The sequence below is a fragment of the Mauremys mutica genome, unplaced genomic scaffold (genome assembly GCF_020497125.1).
Source record: "Mauremys mutica isolate MM-2020 ecotype Southern unplaced genomic scaffold, ASM2049712v1 000543F_np12_subseq_1:225212_obj, whole genome shotgun sequence".
In the NCBI taxonomy this organism is placed as follows: Eukaryota; Metazoa; Chordata; order Testudines; family Geoemydidae; genus Mauremys; species Mauremys mutica.
Genome location: NW_025423000.1, coordinates 185,290 through 206,626, shown reverse-complemented (window position 1 = coordinate 206,626; position 21,337 = coordinate 185,290). Strand labels below are relative to the sequence as shown.

Sequence of the window (21,337 nt, the reverse complement as noted above, 5' to 3'; positions counted from 1 at the left end):
AAGAATCCTAAATTCCACCCTTTCACCCTGGTTACTCTGACCAGCTGATGGCGACAGCATGCTAAATCAACCCCAGCTCTCTGGTCTAAAAAGCAGCATTTAACCAGCCTTGTGACAGCTCCGGTTTGCTCACTGGAGACATAACGAACCAGGAAAGAAGGCAAATGTCAGACAGGGAACCTCAGCTCACAAATAAACACCCTCAGGCTCCTTCTACACTGCGACTATTCGAATCTCCACCATATCATTGCAATAGCAGGGGTCAGGATTTCTCTGGGGCACTGAAATGTTCCAGGGGATTGGTGTGTGAGCTCAGCCTTGCATTCCATCCCTGATGTTTCATGGACTAACAACAGCAGCAGAAAGAAAGAGCTGAGCCAATATCTCACTGTCAGAGGTGAAGGTGACCACGTCCCCTCTGTCTGACCATCGCCATTGCAGGAGAGAAGGGTTCAATACAATCGAATGCCCTGGCTCAGACAAGAGACACAGGGAGGTTTTGCTATTCATGGATCTGTGCAAAGGAAATTGTGTCTCTGTGTGAAATTTAGGCGGGAAATGAAACGTCCACATGGTGGCCCAATGCCCTAAGGAATGTGGGTGATGGACTCTGGCTGAGAAATGATTTAACAGGAATTTGTATCAATGTATTGCTCTGATTAAAATCTATGGCTGTAAGGTGCCACTGTTGTTAGTACTTGAACCTGCGTGGAGACACCCGAGTGGGTGTCAAGTCCATTACCTTAACGAGGCGTAGTTGAATATTTTGTCAAGATCCAAATTTCTTGGTCAAGGTCTAGTCAATGTCTAGATGCCAGAGAAAATAATACACTGATGATAATAAGGAGAATATAGAAAGATTTTGCAGTCACTATAGGCATAACTATGATGATTGTTTCGTGTTTCACTCTTTATATCTGACACCATCACTGCCTTCCCCTTTAGTCTTGTAGTTTACCAAGGGTAAAACTAAACATCTCTTCAGATACAAGGGAGTGTTTGTGTTCATTCCTGTGAGCTACACAGAGGCTTGATGTAGCTGCTTTCAATCCTCCAGCTCCACCGGGATAAGTAGCATTTCAGGCTGCCACTGAACAGAAGAAGGGAGATCATTTTTTGATAGATGATGCCTCCTCTTAAAGGTGTTTGTCTGGCTGGCAGTCCTGGTTCCCAGGTCTCTCCTGAGGAAAGAAAGTTTCTGTGCAAAATACTAAAACTTTTAAGAAGAGAGGAGGGAAAGGCCATGGCCACATGATGGGGCCAGTATGTACCACAATATGGTTCTTTTATGTGGGATGACTCTGAACACTGACTGATCTCCACTCCCTTGTGTTTGAAGAGATGTTTAGTTTTGCACTTGGGAACCTGTAAGGCTGAAGCAATTTTATGGATGGTGACACTACGATTGAAGGGTTATTTCATGTTGTAGAAACTGTTAAAAACACTGAGCTTAAACTGGAACTGCCTGTTATTAAAGGCTGGTTTCCCCAGGCCAGTTCCATAAACTCTTCTAGAAACACCCTGGGTTCTCTCCTGCCTCGGTGGGAACTGGAGGGAATCGTCCCCTGCTGCCCTTGGCTCCAGGCTGGTTTTTCTGGGGAGGGGACGTGGAATTGATTTGTTTGCTGTTGAGAAGGGAGCCGGGCCAGTTCTCAGGGAACGAGAACTCCCAGCATCTTCCCAGCCCAGCCCAGGCTGCTGCCCTGTCCCAGCCTCTGTTCCCCTGGGGTCCCTGCGTGTTTGACTCTAGAGCAGGCCGGGAGCAGCAGCTGAGGCAGAGGACAGCCTGGGCCGGGCAGGTGCTAGGAGCAGAGCACCAGAGGCCTCTACTGGCTCCCTCCTCAGCAGCAAACAATCAGTCCCCTCCCGCACCCTGGGACAGCAGCCTGGCGCCAAGGGCAGTGCCCAGTGGGGGTTTCTCTTTTTCCTCTTCCTGGGGTGAGCAGGGACCTGGGCGTGTTTCTAGCAGGGCAGTTGGAACTGAATTGGGGAACCAGCTTTTAATAACAGGCAGCTCAAGTTCAGACTAATTTTGTTACAATTTTCTTTATAATGTAAAATAATTCAAAAGTAAACAGGCAGAAATGATTTGAACTCTTTTCTCCCAGGCATAGAAAGAAACGGCTTTTTGGCTTTTCGTGATACGGGAGTCAGGTTCGTTCACTATTCAGAAGCAACATGCTCAGAAGCCTGTTGTGTTTCATTTCTTAGGTTCTGCTGCCGTCATGTAGCCATTTCCTTCCCCTCCTTTCTGTCCAAAGTGCAGAGCCCAGTTCCTCCAGGGAGAGAAGGACGTCTTTCTTCTTTCCTTCCTCAACAGCCCCCTTCCTTGGAGAGCCCCTTGCTGGGGTCTGGGTGGGGAACAGCCGTTTCTGAGGATTAATTTCACACCATATTTGGTGTCGATATATAGATTTTACAGCCAGACTAGATCACTAGGTACCTCTGCTCTGACCGGAGTCATAACAGAGTCCAGACTCCTACATCCACCCCAAGATCTTCTGGCTGAACGAGGAGGGTTCATTCAGAAAATCATCGTGTTTGGATGTAAAGGTGTGAAATGATGGGGAAATTGGCCCCGCTTTCAAGTTTAAATGTTGTAACTTCTACATCTAGACCAGAGTGGCCAACCTGAGCCAATGTAACTGCCAAACGTGCACCTTTGTATGCAACTGCTGAGTCAGTTGTGAACCTTGCTACCATTATCATTATCCCTTTGAAAGAATGATGGTGATGGACACTTGGCTGTATATCCCAGAGTGCCCTGGATGTCTACAGGTTGCATTAGCCAATCCAACCATTCGGCACTTGCAGATGGGCACCTCTGTATTGTGCCTGAGTCTTGTACAGCTATGAAAGGCTGGTAGATGCCGATATTTTCCCGTCTTTTTAACCAGCACTAATACCAGGCCAGGCCAGGGCTGGGCAGAGAGAGAGAGAGCAGCAAGTTTCCCCTATTGTTTCCCACTCATTTTTTCTTGACTAGCTTCACCTCTGCACCAACTTGCATTTTTTTCTATGTGAGCTGGACAGCTCAGTTGGCAGAGCATCAGACTTTTAATCTGAGGGTCCAGGGTTCAAGTCCCTGGTCAAGTAATAAACTTCTTATTATTTTTGTAAAAATCTGATTTTCTGGAGTCTTCTTCGGGTGTTACTCTTTCTCTTCAGGATTTTGCAAATCCTAAGAAGGGCCTTTGTGTGGGGGGGATTGAAGGGGCAACTTCCTGACAGCCCCTCTGACCTTGCAGCCTGGAGGAATAAAGGCCTCTGGGCATATAGCATGTTCCTTCCCTACACACGCAAACACACAGAATATCCCTAAGGAATTAGAATCACCTGTTGCCTTCCCCTGTCCTGCTGGATCCTCAAATGAGGATGCTCTTCAGCCCGAACCCATGTCCCCTCTATTCCCAGTGCCCCTCAATCCCAACCCACAGGCCCCCCTCCTCACGCTGCTCCTCAATCCCAACCCACAGCTCCCTCCTTCCCTCCAGCAGCAGGTGCTTCAGACCCCCTCAGGAAGATTTTCTTGCAAGGTTTCATCTATGAGTCTGCATGTGGATTTTACAGTATGTTAGAAATAGATTGTGTTGCTTGCCGAAATGATCACTTGTGGCTGGTGTTGGAGTCCCAGTCTCCTTGTTATTGGGGCAGGAGAAACAAAGGGTTGTTATCCTTGTTGTGTGAATCAAGGACTCAACCCTGGGTGTAAACTAAATGAGCTGCCCACAGATTCTGGCAGCCACAATGAGCATTTGGTGCGAGAGCCCAGACCTGTCCCTGTCCCAGAGGGTGGGGGTCATCCACGAGGGGCTTGGACCACTGACCTATCAGCTCTTAACTCCCAAACTTTCAGTAACTCTATTATCAATGCCAGTGAGTGTAATTTAAATCATAAGAAAAACCACACTGGGCTAGACCAAAGGTCCATCTAGCTCTGAATCTTGTCTTCTGACAGTAGCGAATACCAGGTGCTCTAAAAGGATCTCAACAAGGCACCACTGGGAGTTGAACCCAGGATCTCCTGGTTACAAAACAGGTACGTTAATCAGCTGTGTGTGTGTGAATCTTTGGCCAGGTCTGCACTACAAAGTTATTTCAGCAGAATTATATTGCTCAGGTCTGTGAAAAAAACACAACGCTCCCTCAGTTGGCAACTCGTGGCTGGTGCACACACTGCAATGCCACGTCTGGCGACAAAACTGCCCTGTTTTGGTGACAAAATACAACCACTTCGATGAGCGGTCTAGAGCTTTTTGCAGCAAACTTAAAGTGACAGAGTGTCAGTGTAGATGCTGCTGTTCATTATATCACCATAACTGGCCTCCTCCAGTATCCCACAATGCCCGCCGTGAACTCGCCTGCCCTGCATTCCTGCTACAGAGCCATGGGCCCCTCCCCTTTCATCGCTCTGGGAAGTTCTGACAGCTGAGCCTGCTGCTCTGCTCCGGCAGCCAGGAGCAAATCACTGCCGTGGATGCTGCTCTCTCCCGCAGTGCGAACACAGAGCAGGGTGGCGAGAACTTCCTTACATTGGGGGGTCACCGGCATCTGAATGTGACACTCCCATGACACCCCTTCCCTGGAGGAGGCTCTTACCTTCTAAACAGGGATGTATGTTTTCTAGTAAAATCACTAAAAGGGAAGGAGAAAACTCGAAAGAGATTCCTCCTGGTGCTCACGTACCTGAACCCGAATACTCTCTCAGTCCTCAAAGAGAGACCTGGAGAAGGAGACTTGCTGAAGCAAAGCCACAGGGGTCTCTGAGGTTTCCCTGGCCCCTCGCCCCTGTCCTGCCTGGCTGATGTCAGCATCTCTCTGTGAGGTCACCACCTCCCCACCACCTTTGACCAATAGTCTGAGGTCCTGCAAAAGGGCCTTTGTCATGTCACTGCCTGTCACGGACTCACAGATTGTGCCCACTTTTGGCCCTGTGCGGTCCATGGGGGGTGCCCCTTTCAGTGCGACAGCCCTTCTCGGGGGTCCACTCTCTCTCAGGGTGAGGCCCCCCACCTCCTGGAACCGCACCTCTCTGAGCCTTAGCACGTCTGTCTCTCGCCGTGGGCCCCCTCACCCCCGAAGGGGATGATGCCCCCTGTTCGCTAAACCGGAGTGACTCTCAGCCAGCATAAAACAGGAGGGTTTATTGAGAGTTGAACACAGCACAGGAAACTCTCAGGGCCTCAGGCCTGGCCTCTCACAATAACAGCACATCCCAGTCCCCTTGCAGCCAGATGGGCTCTGCCGGCTTCCCATCGCCAGCCCCGAGCCCCCCTGCTTCCCAGCTGGGCCTCTGATATCCCCGGCCCCAGGGCCGGCTCCAGACCCCAGCGCGGCAAGCACGCGCGTGGGGCGGCCCTATCCCGGGGGGGCGGCAGGCTGGGCCGGCGGATCTGCTGCAGTCATGCCTGCGGGAGGTCCGCTGCTCCCGGGTCTCCGGGGCACCTCCCGCGCATGACTGCTTGGGGTGGCCAAATAGGTAGAGCCGCCCCTGCCCGGCCCCAAGCTCCACCTATGTGCATTGTATTTTCTCCAGGTAAACAGGGTTGCCTGGGCCTCCTCTCCTCTCCGGGGTCCTCTCTCTGCAGCCCATTTTATTCCCACTGGCCAGAACCGGCTGTGACTCCTGAGCTGGGTCTCCGGATCACCAGGTCACCAGTCGCTGGGGTCTCCATCCTCCAGGCCATCAGCCGGGGTCCCAAGTCCCTCTGTAACAACAAACTCCCTCTCCCTCTCCCCTCCCCTCGTTAAACCAGTAACACCTGGGGACACTGAGTCCCACTCCCTGTGCATGCAAACCACTGGAAAACACAGAAAACCCCAAGAAAATCCCCCACTTTGTCACAGAGCCCAGCACACCTCTCCTCCTCTGGGCACCTAGAGCAGAGGCGGCTGGTGCTGACAGCTCCAAGGGAAGGCTTAAAAGCCACAGAGCAACTGAGGGCAGGGCTAGAGGAGGGCAGGCCCATGCCTATGTGTGGCCTTCAGACAGGCACAAAAACACCCAGCCAGGCTGCTCCCTGCCGTGCCAAATACCAGGGGCGGCTCTAGCAATTTCGCCGCCCCAAGCATGGCAGCACGCCGCGGGGTGCACTCTGGTGGTCGCCGGTCCCGCGGCTCCGGTGGACCTCCTGCCGACGTGCCTGCGGAGGTTCCGTTGGTCCCATGCCTCCGGAGGAGCATCCGCAGGCACATCTGCAGGAGGTCCACTGGAGCCGCGGGACAAGCGGACCCTCCGCAGGGACGCCTGTGGGAGGTCCACCGGTGCCACCTGCCACCCTCCCAGCGACAGGCAGAGTGCCCCCCGCGGCATGCCGCCCCAAGCACGTGCTTGGCGTGCTGGGGTCTGGAGCCGGCCCTGCCAAACCCCCACTGAAGGCCACCCACAGACCAGCATGCAGGGCGGCTGCTGATGCTCTGTGGCCATTATCGAAGACGGTAGGAAAGCAGGGCCAGCCCCCTTGGTGGGGCCTCTTACCGTTCCCACTCAAGGTGCTCACTTTGGCAGTGGGGCAGGAGATTTTACCCCAAGAGGCTTTTCCCCAGCTGGTGAGAAGCAGAGAAACACCCAGGCTCCCAAGGCGCTATGTAGCAACCCCCCTCCAGCACAGGGACAGGCGCACACTTGGAAGAGGAAAACTGCTCCACACTCTAGCTCGGGCAGCCGCCCATTTTCTTTGGCAAGTCAGGAAGGGCAAAGGCGAGACTGGAAGCACCTGGGGCCCATGCCCCAGCCTTTGTGACGCCCACCCGCAACTCCTTCCCGGGGCTCTAGCTGAAGCCAGAGCATTGGCCTGAGCCGCCAAGAAGAGGTTCCAGCCCTGAAGGGAGCAGGACTTTCAGCCCAAAGGTAAAACTGCACGAGCACAACCACAAAGGGACTTGAACCCTCAATCGCCTGATCCGAAGTCAGACACCTTATCCATTAGGCCACGTGGTCACACAGAAAAAGGCCCTCCAGGCACTTCTTTGGAAAAGGCAGACACTGACGCATCCAACAAAGTAGGGATTCACCCACGAAAGCTCATGCTCCAATACGTCTGTTAGTCTATAAGGTGCCACACGACTCTTTGCTGCTTTTGCAGACACTGTGTTTCTCAGGTCAGCTACTGAGGGGGGCCGAGACTCTCTGGGCACAAGAAGTCGAGTTCCCAGTGAGATGTGAGACTTAATTCTCTGGAGCCAGGTGCAGGGCTTTGGCAGGGAGGCTCAGGCATGGGGGATTGGGGTGCAGCGGACGGACCTGCTGTCTAGGTGCGGAGATTTATTCTCACTGAGGAGGAGGAGGAATCCTGCTGACAGGCAGTGGCCAGGGCCGGTGCAACCACTAGGCGAACTAGTCGGCTGCCCAGGGTGCCAAGTGGTTGGGGACACCAAAAAGCACACTCGGGGGGCGGGGGGGCAGTGGAGTGGAGGTGAGCTGGGGCAGGGGGCTGGGGGAGGTGCGGGGGGAGGGCTGCCCGCAGCAAGTAACGGGGGGGAGGGGGCGTACAGGGGAACCACTCCCTGTCCCAGCTCACCTCTGCCCCGTCTTCTCCCCTGAGCACGCCGCCCCCGCTCTGATTCTCCTCCCCTCCCAGGCTTGCCGCACTAAACAGCTGATTGGCACCGCAAGCCTGGGAGGCAGGAGAAGTGGAGCAGTGCCAGCGTGCTCAGGGGAGAAGGCGGAGTGGAGATGAGCTGGGGTGGGGAGCTGCTGCAGGGGGGCTGCCCGGCTCTTCCTCATGGCCCCTGCCCCTGCACTCACTGCCTGGTAAGTGGAGTGACCCAGCCCCAGCCTGGTCCACTGCCCTGGCTCCCGGCCACGCCGCCGGCGAGTGCTGTGGGGCGGTTCCCCCCCCCAAGTTTGGGAGCCAGGGGAGCAGAGCAGGCTGGGGCCCCAGGCCTCCATGGGGGGAAGCAGAAGGGGGCTGGCCCCAGGCCATCGTGGGACCAGGGGGGCTGGCTAATTCCTGCCAGAAGTGGAGTGACCCAGCCCCAGCCTGCTCTGCTCCCCTGGCTCCCAGGCTTGTGTTGGTGTTGGCTGGATTTGTGCGGGTGTTTGTGTATATTAGCAATTGTGTGCGTGTGCATGCTCTGCTGCCTTCTGCCGGCACGACAACCGTTTCTCCGTTTGTCACAGCCCCCATACCGTCGACCCCGATGGTGATTTCCCCATCTTACAACGGCTGGCTGGCCTGACCCTTCTCCCATCTGTGGAGTGTGGCAGGGGCTGCAGCTCACCCCTGTGGGGCAGGAGTGCCAGAGTGCGGGGTGCTGGGCTCCGATGCACCTGGAGAGCAGCTCAGGTGAGGCTGGGCAGGGCGTGTTGTGTCCGTTCTGCATTGCCTGGTGCTGGGCCATTGCACAGTCCCCAGCCACGCCGCACAGCGCGCCCCGAGAGGGAGTGGGGGGCCAAGCAGATGATCCAGTACGAGGGGATCATTCTCATTGGTAGCTGTCCAGTGGCAGTGAGTTCCACAGGCCTTGGCACATGCTGTGTGGGGCAGGAGGTCCTTGTATTTGGAGCAGTGGGAGTGAACTGTGTGCATTTGTATCTCTGAGCATGATTGTGAATATTGTGGTGTGGGGGGGAGTGATTGTGAGTGCGGCTGGGGGTGTGATTGTTTCTCTCTTTGGGGTTGGGCTAGCATGTCCCTCTGGGTGTGTTGTGTGTGAGTGTTCTTGGGATTGTGTGAGTCCCTTTGTGAGTCTGTGTGTGTGTGTGTGTGTGTGTGTGTGTGTGTGTGTGTGTGTGTGTGTGTGTGTGAGAGAGAGAGAGAGAGAGAGACTTGCTGCAGGATACAAAATCCTGCAAAGCCATTTCCTACTGGTTATCCCAGCAACACACTGACACAAACAGTGTCACACACACACACACACACACACAGAATAGGGCTCAGCCTCACCAGCAGGGACACACACGTCTCCCCTGGGCCAGCTTGGACAATTTCCCATCAAGACCTGGCACAGTGCTGGTGCCCCCACACGGGGGTGGGCAGTGACTGGGCGGGGGGGGGCGGGGACAGGGCTTTGGGTGTATGGGGGGGCGGAGGCAGGGCTTTGGGGGCAGGGACAGTGGGGGGGCAGGGCTTTGGGGGCGGGCACAGCGGGGGGGGCAGGGGGCAGGGCTTTGGGGGAAGGGGCGGGGGCGGGCTTTGGGGGCGGGCACAGCGGGGGGCAGGGGGGGCTCGGGGAAGGAGCAGGGCTCATTCAGTCCAGGGGCAGGCTGGGGGCGTCACTGTCCCTGCAGCGGGTGTTTGGAGCCGGGCTCCCCCGGGGGAGGGGGCGGGGCCGGGGGCAGCAGGAGTTGGGGGGTGACACGCAGCCGGTGCCGAGGCCCGTCGGACCCACCCAGACCCGCTCACACCCAGCCGGGGGGGGGGGGGGGGAGGGTTACAAGGGGCGCCGGGAACATCCAGCGGGGCGGACACGGGGATCCAGTCCCCGGACAGAGCCGGCCCCGGCCCCGCCCCGACCAGCTGGGGGGAGCGGGGGGGTGGGGGGCGAAGCGGCGCAGCACGTGCCTACGCGGGGCAGCTTCAGACCCTGCACCGGGGGGGCGGGGCGGGGGTGAGGGGTTGCGTTGGGGGGGGAGGTGTCAGGTTGACCCAGGGACCCGCCCTCACCTGGGCTGGAGAGGAGGAGGCGCCCCGGGGCAGGATGGGAGTTGTAGTTCCTGGCTCGTCTCAGAGCGGAAGTGACGGACGGTGCACTCTGGGAAGCGTAGTTCGCTCTCTCTCACACACGCGGCCTCTATTGGAGGAGGGGCTGTAGCTGGTCACTTCGCCGCGCCCCTCCCCGCTCCCTGATTGGCGGAGAGAGCGCGGGACAGAGACTCGGCGCGTAGCGGGAGGCCCCGGTTCCCTTGCCCCGAGGCTTCGCTCCCCCCCCCCCGCCCCCCGGGCGCGCGCTGCGGCCGTTGGGATTCGAATCCCGCTCGCGGCCAGGGGCGGTCCCGGAGCGGGGGAGGGGGCTGGGCTGCTGCTCTTTGTCCTCTCCTTATGCAGCCCAGGTGGGGACTAAAGATCGATTTTCCAAAAGAGCTGAGAAACAGAACTAACGCTGAGCACGAGGTGTTACATTTCCATGAGCATCCAGGATCTGACTGTGCCCTGGCAAGTTCAATGCTTCCAAAAGAAATCAGAAAATAAGGAGCCCGTCAGGTCCCCCTGCTAGCACCCAGATCTAGTCAATCTGCTGGGAAATAAGGAAAAGGCCATGAATAAAGAAGTCAGGAAATAACAAGGAAATGAAGAGGTTTCTGTCCAATTTACCATCTTCTCAGCTACCAATCAAAGTTAAAGACCTAAAGTCGACCTATCGCCATAGGTACAGATGGTTGAATGGAAGTTAAAAGGAGCTGCTGTGGCAAGTGTTAGGAGCCTGCAAGCAGCATGGAGACCGTTTAAAAACGCCGCAATTAGAGGCTGCGACAAAGTTCCTCCTCTACCTTGGTGGGTCCTGCACTTATTGGCAGATTTGCTCACCTCAGTGATCTTCCCCTCTGGTGGAACCCACAGTCTGGGTCAACTCCTCCTGTGTCTGATCAGGAGTTGGGAGGTTTGGGGGGAACCCAGGCCTGCCCTCTACTCCGGGTTCCAGCCCAGGGCCTTGTGGATTGCAGCTGTCTATAGTGCCTCCTGTAACAGCTGCATGACAGCTACAGCTCCCTGGGCTACTTCCCCCCTGGCCTCCTCCAAACACCTTCTTTATCCTCACCACAGGACCTTCCTCCTGGTGTCTGATAACGCTTGTACTCCGTAGTCCTCCAGCAGCTACACCCTCTCACTCTCAGCTCCTTGCGCCTCTTGCTCCCAGCTCCTCACACGCACACCACAAACTGAAGTGACTCCTTTTTAAATCCAGGTGCCCTGAGTAGCTCTGCCTTGATTGGCTGCAGGTGTCTAATCAGCCTGTCAGGGGTGCGGAAAGCCCCAGGGCGGGTGCAAGGAAGTTTTGTGCCCTAGGTGAAACTTCCACCTTGCACCCTCCCACCCAGCTAACCCTGCCCCCCCACGGCAGCTAACTCAGCCCCCCACCTGGGGAGCCCCCCAGCAGCAGCTACCCCCACATTGTGACAGCTAACCCCTCTCCCCCCCATTCCTCCCCATGGCAGCTAACCCTGCCTGGGGAGCCAGCCCCAGCTCACCTCGGCTCCGCCCCCTCCACTGAGCAGGCTGGAGGTTGCTCTAATTCTCCCCCCCCCCCCGCCTCCAGGCTTGCGGTGCCGACTGGAGGAGAATTAGAGCTGGGCTGTGTGCTCGGCGGAGGAGGCAGAGCGGAGGTGAGCTGGGGTGGGGAGCGGTTCCCCTGTGCGCCCCCTTCCCCCATTACTGCAGGCAGCCCTCCCCGCGCACCCCCCACCCAGCTCACCTCGGCTCCACCTCCTCGCCTGAGCGGGCTTTTAGGCGCCTCCAACCACTAGGCGCCCTAGGCGGCCGCCTAGTTTGCCTAAATGGTTGCACTGGCCCTCGTATTCACAAGCAGTGTGAAAACGTGCAATTCCCGCTCACACTACACAGAAGCCGCACAGTTCCGGGGTTCTCTGGAATCGCACAATAATGCTGGCTTTGTTCCCACAGCACCTGGAGCTTTGCACAGTGAGACATGGGGGTGCTGCAGCCCCCGCCGCAGCCCTCGGTCCCGCACCTCTGCTTCTCTGCAGGGAACTTGTTACGCCACGAGGGGGTGCAGGGAGACTGTGCAGGAGACCCAGGCCCACGCGCTGAGCACTGCAGCTCCAGTACTGTGTGCGGGATTCATTTCTGCTCTCTGATAAACTGCCCCAGGCTCCTCTGCCCAACTAATATTCGTCCAGGCTCCCTGGCGCTGTTAGTATCTGTCCAGAGCTTTCGCCAGCCCTGCCCCAGGAGAGCTGGGCGCTCGCCCTGCTCTAGGAGAGCCAGGCAGGCCCTGAGCGGGGCGGCAAAGGGCACTAGACGGTGACCCTAGGCCAGTGGTGCCAGAACAATCTGTATAGTGGGGGGTGCTGAGCCACTGAACCAACTGTAACCCCTGGGTGTGATGGAAACCACGTCAAGCCAGGGGCTGCTGCAGCCCCCCCAGTTCCAGCCCCTCTGCCCAGGCAGCTCCCCCAGCCTGACACACACACCCAGCCCCTGCACCCGCCCCACCCCAGGGCTCCTCAGCCCAGAGGGGAGCCCCCCGACTGAGTGCGGAATAAGAACCCCCTGAAATTACCCTGGGACCAGCATGATCTGCCTCCGCCCTGCCCTGCTTCGCATGTATTCGGAGTGAGTCAGTTTCCCTGTCCCAAGGTGTGTCCTGCCCTGTGTCTCTTCTCCTCCCCAGTTCCTTCCAAACCAGCCCATTTCCCCTGCACCCCGGGCTGGGTCTCTGCCAACCCCCCTTTTCCCGTCCTGCCCCCAATATCTCCCTGCCCCTACAGGTCTATAGGGCTGGATCCCTCCCTCCCCCCGTCGCCCCTCATTTCCTGCCTCTGGGGGGTCTATGGAGATGGGTGTCTTCTCTGCCATCCCCTCTCCTGCCCCCCGCCATATCCCGCTGCCTCTAGGGGTCTATGGGGCTGGGTCTCTCCCCCCTCCATCCCCTCCCCTGCCCCCAATATCCCTGTGGGGCTGGGGCTGGGTCTCTCTCCCTGCCCCTGTGCTCCCCCCTGCACAGCATGTCCTGGGAGTGACTCAGTTTCCCTGGACCAACATTTCACACACCCCACCCGCACCCGACATGTCTCCCTCCACCCCACCCCATTTCTCCTGCACCCCAGGCTGGGTCTCTGCCAATCCCTCTTCTCCCCTCCTGACCCCAAGATCCCCTGCCCCTGCAGGTCTATGGGGCTGGGTCTCTCCCTTCCCCCTTCTCCCCTCATCCCCTCATCCCTTCCCCCAATGTCTCCCTGCCCCAGGCTGTCTATGGGGCTGGGTCTCTCCCTGAAGCCCCGCCCCCAGCGCGGGGCTCACAGACAATCCCCGCCCAGCGGCTATGACGTGCGCTGGGGCTGTGACGTGCGGTGACGTGCTCACTCCCCGCAGGCTACTCATTCACTTGCGACCAAAACGACAGAAGGTGTCACGTGTCCATGGGCGGGGCTATGCAGATGAGCAGTGTCTGGCGGCAGGACGGGGAGCAGCGAGAGGAACCGAAGGAGCCCGGCGGAGAGAATTCTCTGCGTGTGGACAGAATCCGGTGTGGGGAGTTCGTGCGGTGGGTGCCTGCGCCGGAGTCACTTCGGGGCAGTGATTGCTACTGAGCTGCATAGTGACCAAAGGCGTGTGAATGGGGTGTGGTGCCTGGCCGGGAGCAGCTCATGGTGAAAAGAAAGCAGCAGATCCTGTCCTAGCAGTGGTTTGTGGGGGTTTCTTTGCAACCATGAGTGGGATTGTTGTGGGTGCAACTAGACCCCCCCTCTTCTCTGGTGGGGCGGGGCTTCTACTGTCTGCCTCGGGGAGGGGGAGGTCCATGATGTCACAGCCCATGGTGGGAGGGGTTTGAATCATGTTTGTGAAGTGGGAGAGCAACTTCCCCCCCGCTCCCACTCACTCTCCACTAGGGGGCTGGGCTGGGATCTCTAGGGAGGGGAGCACAAGAAAAAACAGTCTCCCCTATGGAACCCAGGAGTCCTGGCTCCCAGTCCCCCTGCTCTAGACCCCCTCCACTCCCAGAGCCAGGGATAGAACCCAGGGGTCCTGGTGCCCAGCCCCCTCCTGCTCTGACCACTCGACCCCACTCCCCTCCCAGGGTGGTGCAGGGGTCACTGGGTCTGTGTCTCAGCTCTGCTAAGGGCCTTGACTGATTTTCTCAAAGTGCTTCCTTCTGAATCCAGCACATCTGCCCCCCCCTGCCCAGTCACTGCCCACCCCCATGTGGGGGCACCAGCACTGTGCCCGGTCGTGATGGGAAATTGTCCAAGCTGGCCCAGGAGAGACGTGTGTGTCCCTGCTGGTGGGGCTGAGCCCTGCTCTGTGTGTGTGTCTGTGTGTGTGTGAGAGTGTGTGTGTGTGTGTGCGCGGGGGGTGGCTTTGCAGGCTTTTGTATCCTGCAGCAAGTGACACACACACACACACACATTGACACACAAAGGGACTCACACAATCCCAAGAACACTCACACACAACACACCCAGAGGGGCATGCTAGCCCAACCCCCAAAGGTAGAAACAATCACATCTCCAGCAACACTCACAATCACACACACTAGACTATTCAGAATCGTGCTCAGAGACACAACTGCACACAGTTCACTCCCACTGCTCCCAACACAAGGACCTCCTGCCCCACACAGCGTGTGCCGAGGCCTGTGGAACTCACTGCCACTGAACAGCTACCTATGAGAATGGACCTTTCCAGGAGACCAGTAGACATGGCCGTGGTGACAGAGCGGGCTGGGCTCCCAGGGTCTGACCCGGGCTGAGACTGGTTCTGACCTAGAGGGGTCTATCCAGCAGGGGGCAGCGTGACCCACACACAAACCCACCAGAAGTGCCTTTCTTAGCGGGTCTCCCAGGCCATCCCCCACCCTGCCCCGGGTTGGGTAACAAAGGGGCAGTATGGGACAGTGGGCCATGTCGCAACCCGGCCCCAGCCCCTCGCTCCCACACGCTGGTGAGGGATTGCACAAGAGAGAGTTAGAGCCAGAGAGAGAACCCAGGAGTCCTGGCTCCTCCCCAACACACTCTAACCACTGTCCCCCACTCCCCTCCCAGGGCTGGAGATAGAACCCAGGAATTCTGACCACCACCACCACCCCCCGCTCTGACCACTAGACCCCACACTCCCCTTTTAGATTTTAGCCCCGCTGCCTCTTCTATCCACCCACCCGACCTGTCCATCCCTTTGCTGCAGGTTTCTGGGGTGTCACCCCTGCTCTGCACTCCCCCAGTGCAGCCCAAGGCTTTTCCTCCCCCCAACCACACATCCTCTCCCCCTCGTGCTGGATCGTCTGCTTGGCCCCCTGCCCCCTCTCGGGGTGCGCTGTGCGGCGTGGCTGGGGATTGTGCAATGGCCCAGCACCAGGCAACGCAGAACGGACACCACACGCCCTGCTCTGCCTCACTGCACTGGAGCTGCCTTCCAGGTGCATCGGAGCCCAGTGCCCTGCACCTTGGCCCTCCTGCGCCACAGGGGGTGAGCTGCAGCCCCCGCCACACTCCGCAGAGGGGAGAAGGGTCAGGCCAGCCAGCCGTTGTAAGATGCGGAAATCACCACCGGGGTCGACGGTATGGGGGCTGTGACATACAGAGAAACAGTTGTTGCGCAGAAAGAGGGCAGCAGAGCATGCACACATACACACACACACACACACACACACGCTTGCAAACATACACAAACACATACACGAATCCAGCCACACACACACATACACACTTGCTAATATACGCAAACACCCGTGCAAATCCAGCCAACATCAACACAACTGCTAACAGATGCAAACACATGCACAAATCCAGCCACATGAACACACACACTTGCACAGCCACAAACACAACACCCACAGCTGTAATGACACCCCGCCCCCCACAAAACCCTTACAGAAAACCACACATACACAAACACATGCAGAAATCAATCCATCCACCCACGCATACACACTCCATCCCCATTCTGTGCACACACCTTGGGTCACTGCAACACTGAATACTTCAATTGGATGGGGGGCCCAGCACCATGGCTATTCCCTGCCCCCCAGGGCTCACAGGAGGTGGATTGGGGGGGCACAGAGGGCACGATCCAGTGCCAGCCAAGTGGGGATCAGAGGTGGGGATGGGGCCGTGGTTTCTGTACCACCTGGTTCCTGGCACAGGCTCCTTCGAGGATTTGCATTTCTTGGTAGTTTTCACCCCATCACCGCTTCCTGCCCAGCCCCCTCCTGCTGTGCAAGATGGTTCGGGGGGGAATGGGAAGAACCCAGGAGTCCTGGCTCCCAGCCCCACCTGTGCTAACGTACGAGACTCCACTCTAACCCCAGCGCTGGGACTGGAACCTAGGAATCCTGACACCCATCATCCTTTCCTCTAACCACTAGACCCCACTGCCGCCCTTTTGGGGAGCCAGGACTCCTGGGTTCTGTCCCCAACTCTGGGAGCAGAGTGGGGTCTAGTGGTTAGAGCAGGAGGCGCCAGGACTCCTGGGTTTTATTCTCAGTGCTGCTGTTTGACCCTGGGCCTCAGTTTCTCCTCCCACTTTTTGGGTATGGAGCCTGTAAACTCTCTGGGGCATGGCCTGTATCTTGCTGTGTCTGAGTGGTGCCTGGCCCAATGGGGTCTGATCTCAGCTGGGGCAGGGACTGTCTCTGTGTCTGTGCAGCCCCTGGCACAACGGGGGCCTTGATGCTGCCTTGTCAACGGCAGCGCAGAAAGCCCTAGTGCTAAAAGAAGATGTGGGGGTGGGGAAGCTTTGCAAAAATCGGTCACACCAATAGGAAACCAGCCCCAGCAGTTTGTGACTTCACTTCCCCAAATTAGACGCACACACACACACACACAGAACCCTGCTCAAACCGCCCCCTTTGCCGATGCATCACCTCACCTCGTCCAGGGAGGACTAGGTGGGGAGCTCCATGTGGGAGCGGTGATGGACGGCACCATCAAGGTAGGTTCTGGAGATGGTCCTCCAAGTATGCGCGTCTCGGCTCCAACTGGCACTGGGCTCACGCTGGGCTGTGTTCACTTCCTCTCTGTGATGTGCGCCCCGGCTCCACAAACGCCCCCGCCCCCTGCTCTTTCCTTCTGGTACAAAAAATATCCTCTTCCTTCGCCCCAGAGAGAGACACCCATGGTGCTGCTCAGCACACGCCTTCCCCGCACCTTCCCCTCATTCCCAGGAGCGTGCGGGAAGGGGGTCAGGATTGGGGAGAGCCCGTGTCCCGAGGGGAAGGTATGGGGGGGGCTTGTCCCCTCCTCGGAGTATGGGGGTGCCAATAGGCACCTATGGATGGTCCCTCCAAGCAGGGCCAGGATGGAAATGGGGGTCCTGTTCCCCCAACATGGAGAATCTGGGGTGCAACCTTACTTAACGGGTCAGTCTGTCCTTTCTCTGACTCTCCCATTCCAGCTTCAACTAGCGCTTGTGGTTCATTCATTCTTTTTCATTCCTTTCCTTCTCTAGCTTGTATGTTCTTGCTTTCTTTTTTCCCCTCTACCTTCCACGCTCTTGCTTTCTTTCCTTCTTTTTCTAATGTTTTTTTCTCTCCCTTTATTTCTTTCTCTGCCTTTCACGTTCTTTTCATTCTGTCTCTCTCACTGGTTATTTTTTTCACTCCCTCATTTTCCTCAGTCCTTCCAAGCCAAGCGAGTCCTCTTTGCACACAGATTTTGACAGGTTTTCCTCCTGATCAGCAAGTGGATTAAGCACGTCTTCAGTGGGGGTTCGGCATGACAGGGAGCAGGCTGGCTGGGTGTCTTTGTGGCCGTCTGCTGGCCATGCATAGGCATGGTCCTCCCCTCCTCTGGCCGTGACCTCGGTTGCTCTGTAGCTTTGAAGCCTTCCCTTGGAGCTGTCAGCACCAGCCGCCTCTGCTCTAGGTGCCCAGAGGAGGAGAGGTGCTGGGCTCCAGCCTGGGACTCTGCCTCCCTGCTGCCTAGCCCTGACTATGAAGCCTGGCCCTGGCCCTCCTTTCTTCAAGTGCCAGGTGGACAAGAGGTAACATGTGGCTGCAAGCAAAATGGCCAAACTTGTGAGCCTCATGTGAAGCAGCAAGAATCCCAATGACCTGGTCAAAACACAGGGTCACAAGTTCTAGAGGCCCAACCAATTTTGGCCATTCACCACCCAAGACCTGTCTCCAGTGGGCAAGTCACCCAGCAGGAGGGGAAAGATTTGCTCTTGCACAGCTGGAGACAGGGAAGTTAATCACTGTGAGCTCCAGGGCTTTATCACAAGCCAACACAAGGTCCCCCTGAAGTTTGAACTCAGATTGCAGGAGTCAGAGTCCTGAGTGCTGCTCATTACACCATGGGACCAGCTTGTGCTGCTTTCTCTGCACAGTGGTGACCCTCACAGGACTGGCTCATGTAAGGGACTGTTGGCCCCTTCTAAAACTTAGTCGGGGGTTGGTTGGCTAGTTCCCAGCACCAATAGAAGGGGGAAGGGCCAATGGGAAATCAGGCCCCTGAGACTGACAGTCCCCAGAGGCAATGGGGAGAGGCCAAAGCTCCAAGTTAGCCGCACTGACAGACCAGGCAGTGTAATGAGGGAGTCACCAGGCCAGGGGGTCCCATCCTCCGTGGGAGCTGGAACTGCCTGGGCCAGAGTGGGGCGGAGCTAAGGAGAGAGCAGGAGCCCGAGAAGAGCCAGGGAGCAGAGCTGCACCAGCCAGGGAGAACCAGAGCAGATCTGTGCTGGGAGCCGAGCCGCAGCAGCACGAGCCGTAGAAGCTGACCAGGGAGCAGATCTGTGCTGGGAGAAGAGCTGCAGCAAGCGGAGCCAGAGGAGCAGTCCAGGGAGCTGGAGGCAGAGCCGCAGCAGTACTGGGGCTGGAGGTGGGTGCAGTGAGCAGCGTGGGAGAGCGAGGGGGACCCTGGGCAGAAGGCCCAGTGCAAGGAGATGCCACCCGTCAAGAGATCTTGCAGGCCAGACTTTTGGGGGTGGGGGGATCATATCCCCTACATGGGGACTGACACTGGGAACAAGGGGCCTGTCACCTAGAGCGTGTGGCCACTGCCAGAGCAAGTGTCCAGCCCGTGGTGTCCCTGCAGCACAGCCAGGGCCTGGGGAGGAGGCCTGGGACATGTGAGGGAGAGACTGTGACCTGCCCTGATCCTCCAGAGACGCTGGTTGTGATCTCCCTGCGCCACAGAACAGGGTGACGTGTTTTCCTTTCCCATCTTTCCTTGTGTTTTACATTGATTGCTGGGTAATAAATGGTGTTTGCTTGAAGCACATGCAGTGAGGAGTGGGTCAGGGAAGTGCCCAGAGTGGGGACACTGTAGCCCTGTTCAAGTGATCATGACAAGATTGGGGGTCAAACCCCCCAGGATTCCTAGGCCCAGCCTTGTCAGGGTTACGAGGTCTCTGCCACACAGGAGAGTAGAAAGAGCGTCCTTGGGGTCAGGCAGCCTCTGGGTAAGGGGGTGGGGACTCAGATCCTTCCTCCCACCAATTGCAGCACCAGGGTCATGTAGAAACCAGGGAAGTTCCCCACAATAGCTAGACCTGAACCCCCTGTACACTTGTGCTCTGTCCTCATTGCTTCTCTGTCTCTCTTCCCCACTGCTCCCCCTCTGGGCTTTCTCAGCACCTGGCCCCACAGCGCTTCCTGCCAGCCAGAGACTGTGCATGTGGCCTCTCTCCTGATTCTTGAGGAAAGGAACCTTTCCAGGAAATGGCCACGGCTTCTGGGAATCCGCATGTGGCTGGTGGAGAGCACCAGGAATCATTTGGCTCCTGGCACACAAGGCAACTTAAAAGCTGAGCGCCCAGACAGGGGCTTGAACCCTGGACCCTCAGATTAAGAGCCTGATGCTCTACCAACTGAGCTACTTGGGCTTGTTGGGAAAGACAGCTCTTATTTCTCATCATTAAAGGTCAGGCAGCCAACTAGAGGCAGAAGCCCACAGTATCTTTTCCTACTGCAGAGCCCAAGCTCAGGAACTCACCTTGGGTGCAGGCACTGCTGTGCTCCCAGAAAACAAGCCACCCCTGCACAAAGAGGAATGACAGGGCCTGCCAAAGACCAGGATAGAACCAGGTACCTTTAGATCTTCAGTTTAACACGCTCCCAACTGAGCTACTTTGGCAGCTGCATGGAAGTAGTTTAGCCTGTTGCTTCTCTGTCTGGGATGTTTTCCAACACAGCATCAGTGAGACTCACTGGAATACTGCCTCTAGTTTTGGTGTCCTCATTTGAAAAAGATGTTGTGAAATTGGAGCTGGGGCAGCAAAGAGCCACCAAATGTTCTGAGGGTTGGAGAAAAATGTCTTCTAGTGAGCTATTGAACGAGCTCAACCTGTTTAGCTTATCAAAAGAAGATTGAAAGGTGACTTCATTGAAGTGTTGAAGGGCCTTAATGGAGAGAAAAGATTGGGTATTAAAGGGCTCTTTAATCGAGCAGAGAAAGGCATAACAAGACCCAATGGCTGGAAGGTGAAAAGAGAAAAATTCATATTAGAAATAAGACACAAATATTCAACAGCGAGGATGATTCACCACAGGAACAAGCTACCAAGGAAAGTGGATTTGCCATCTCCTGATGTCATTTCATGAAGACTAGATGCCTTTCTGGAATGTGTTTGCCCCAAAAGTAGCTCTTGTGTCATACAGGAGGCCTGTGATATGCAGGGGGTCAGATTAGATGCTCAAATGGTCTCTTCTGGCCATAAAGTCGACTAATTTCTGAAAAACTGAGTGTAGCATTGGGAGCAGCGTCTGATGTTTTCCTGTCTAGCCGGCTTGCTGCCTAGAACGAACGCTCCTTGAGTGGGGTGATCCACAGGGAGTAGCTCAAACCTCCAAAGTGCCTGGCCAGGGGCAGGACATTAGCCCAGCAAGGGAGGGGTGTGGCAGTGACATCACAAAGGCCTTTTACAGGACCTCAGACTATTGGTCAAAGGTGGTGGGGAGGTGGTGACCTCACAGAGGGATGCTGACATCAGGCAGGCAGGACAGGGGCAAGGGGCCAGGGAAACCTAAAAGACCCCTGTGGCTTTGCTTCAGCAAGTCTCCTCCTCCAGGTCTCTCTTTGAGGACAGAAAGAGTATTCAGGTTCAAGGACGTGAGCGCCAGGAGGAACCTATTTTGAGTTTTCTCCTTCCCTTTTAGTGATTTTAGAAGGTAAGAGCCCCCTCGAGGGAATGGGTGTCCTGGGGGTGTCACAGTTCGGATGCCGGTGCCTCCCCGAATGTAAGGAAGCTCCCGCCACCCTGCTCTGTGTTCGCAGGGCAGGAGAGAGCAGCATCCACGGCAGTGATTTGCTCCTGGCTGCCAGAGCAGAGCAGCATGCTCAGCTGTCAGAACTTCCCAGAGCGATGAAAGGGGAGGGGCCCATGGCTCTGTAGCAGGAATGCAGGGCAGGCGAGTTCACGGCGGGCATTGTGGGATACTGGAGGAGGCCAGTTATGGTGATATAATGAACAGCAGCATCTATACTGACACTCTGTCACTTTAAGTTTGCTCAAAAAGCTCTAGGCCTCTCGTCGATGTGGTTTTATTTTGTCGCCTAAACAGGGCAGTTTTGTCGCCAGATGTGGCATTGCAGTGTGTACACCAGCCACAAGCTGCCGACCGAGGGAACGTTGTGTGTTTTTCACACACCTGAGCAATATAATTCTGCTGAAATAACTGTGTAGTGCAGACCTGGCCAAAGATTCTCTCTCTCTCTCACACACACACAGCTTGCAAGGAAAACCTCACCTGCTCCTCTGCTTTGCAGAATCCAAAC

At 56.8% G+C, this 21,337-nt stretch overlaps 1 non-coding gene across 1 annotated transcript; it reads right to left on the bottom strand.

Annotated features, from left to right (window-relative positions):
- Window positions 1-19,372: 19,372 nt before the first annotated feature.
- On the bottom strand, window positions 19,373-19,445 carry TRNAK-CUU. The gene has a single exon. It is a non-coding gene; the product is annotated as a tRNA-Lys (tRNA).
- Window positions 19,446-21,337: the final 1,892 nt, after the last annotated feature.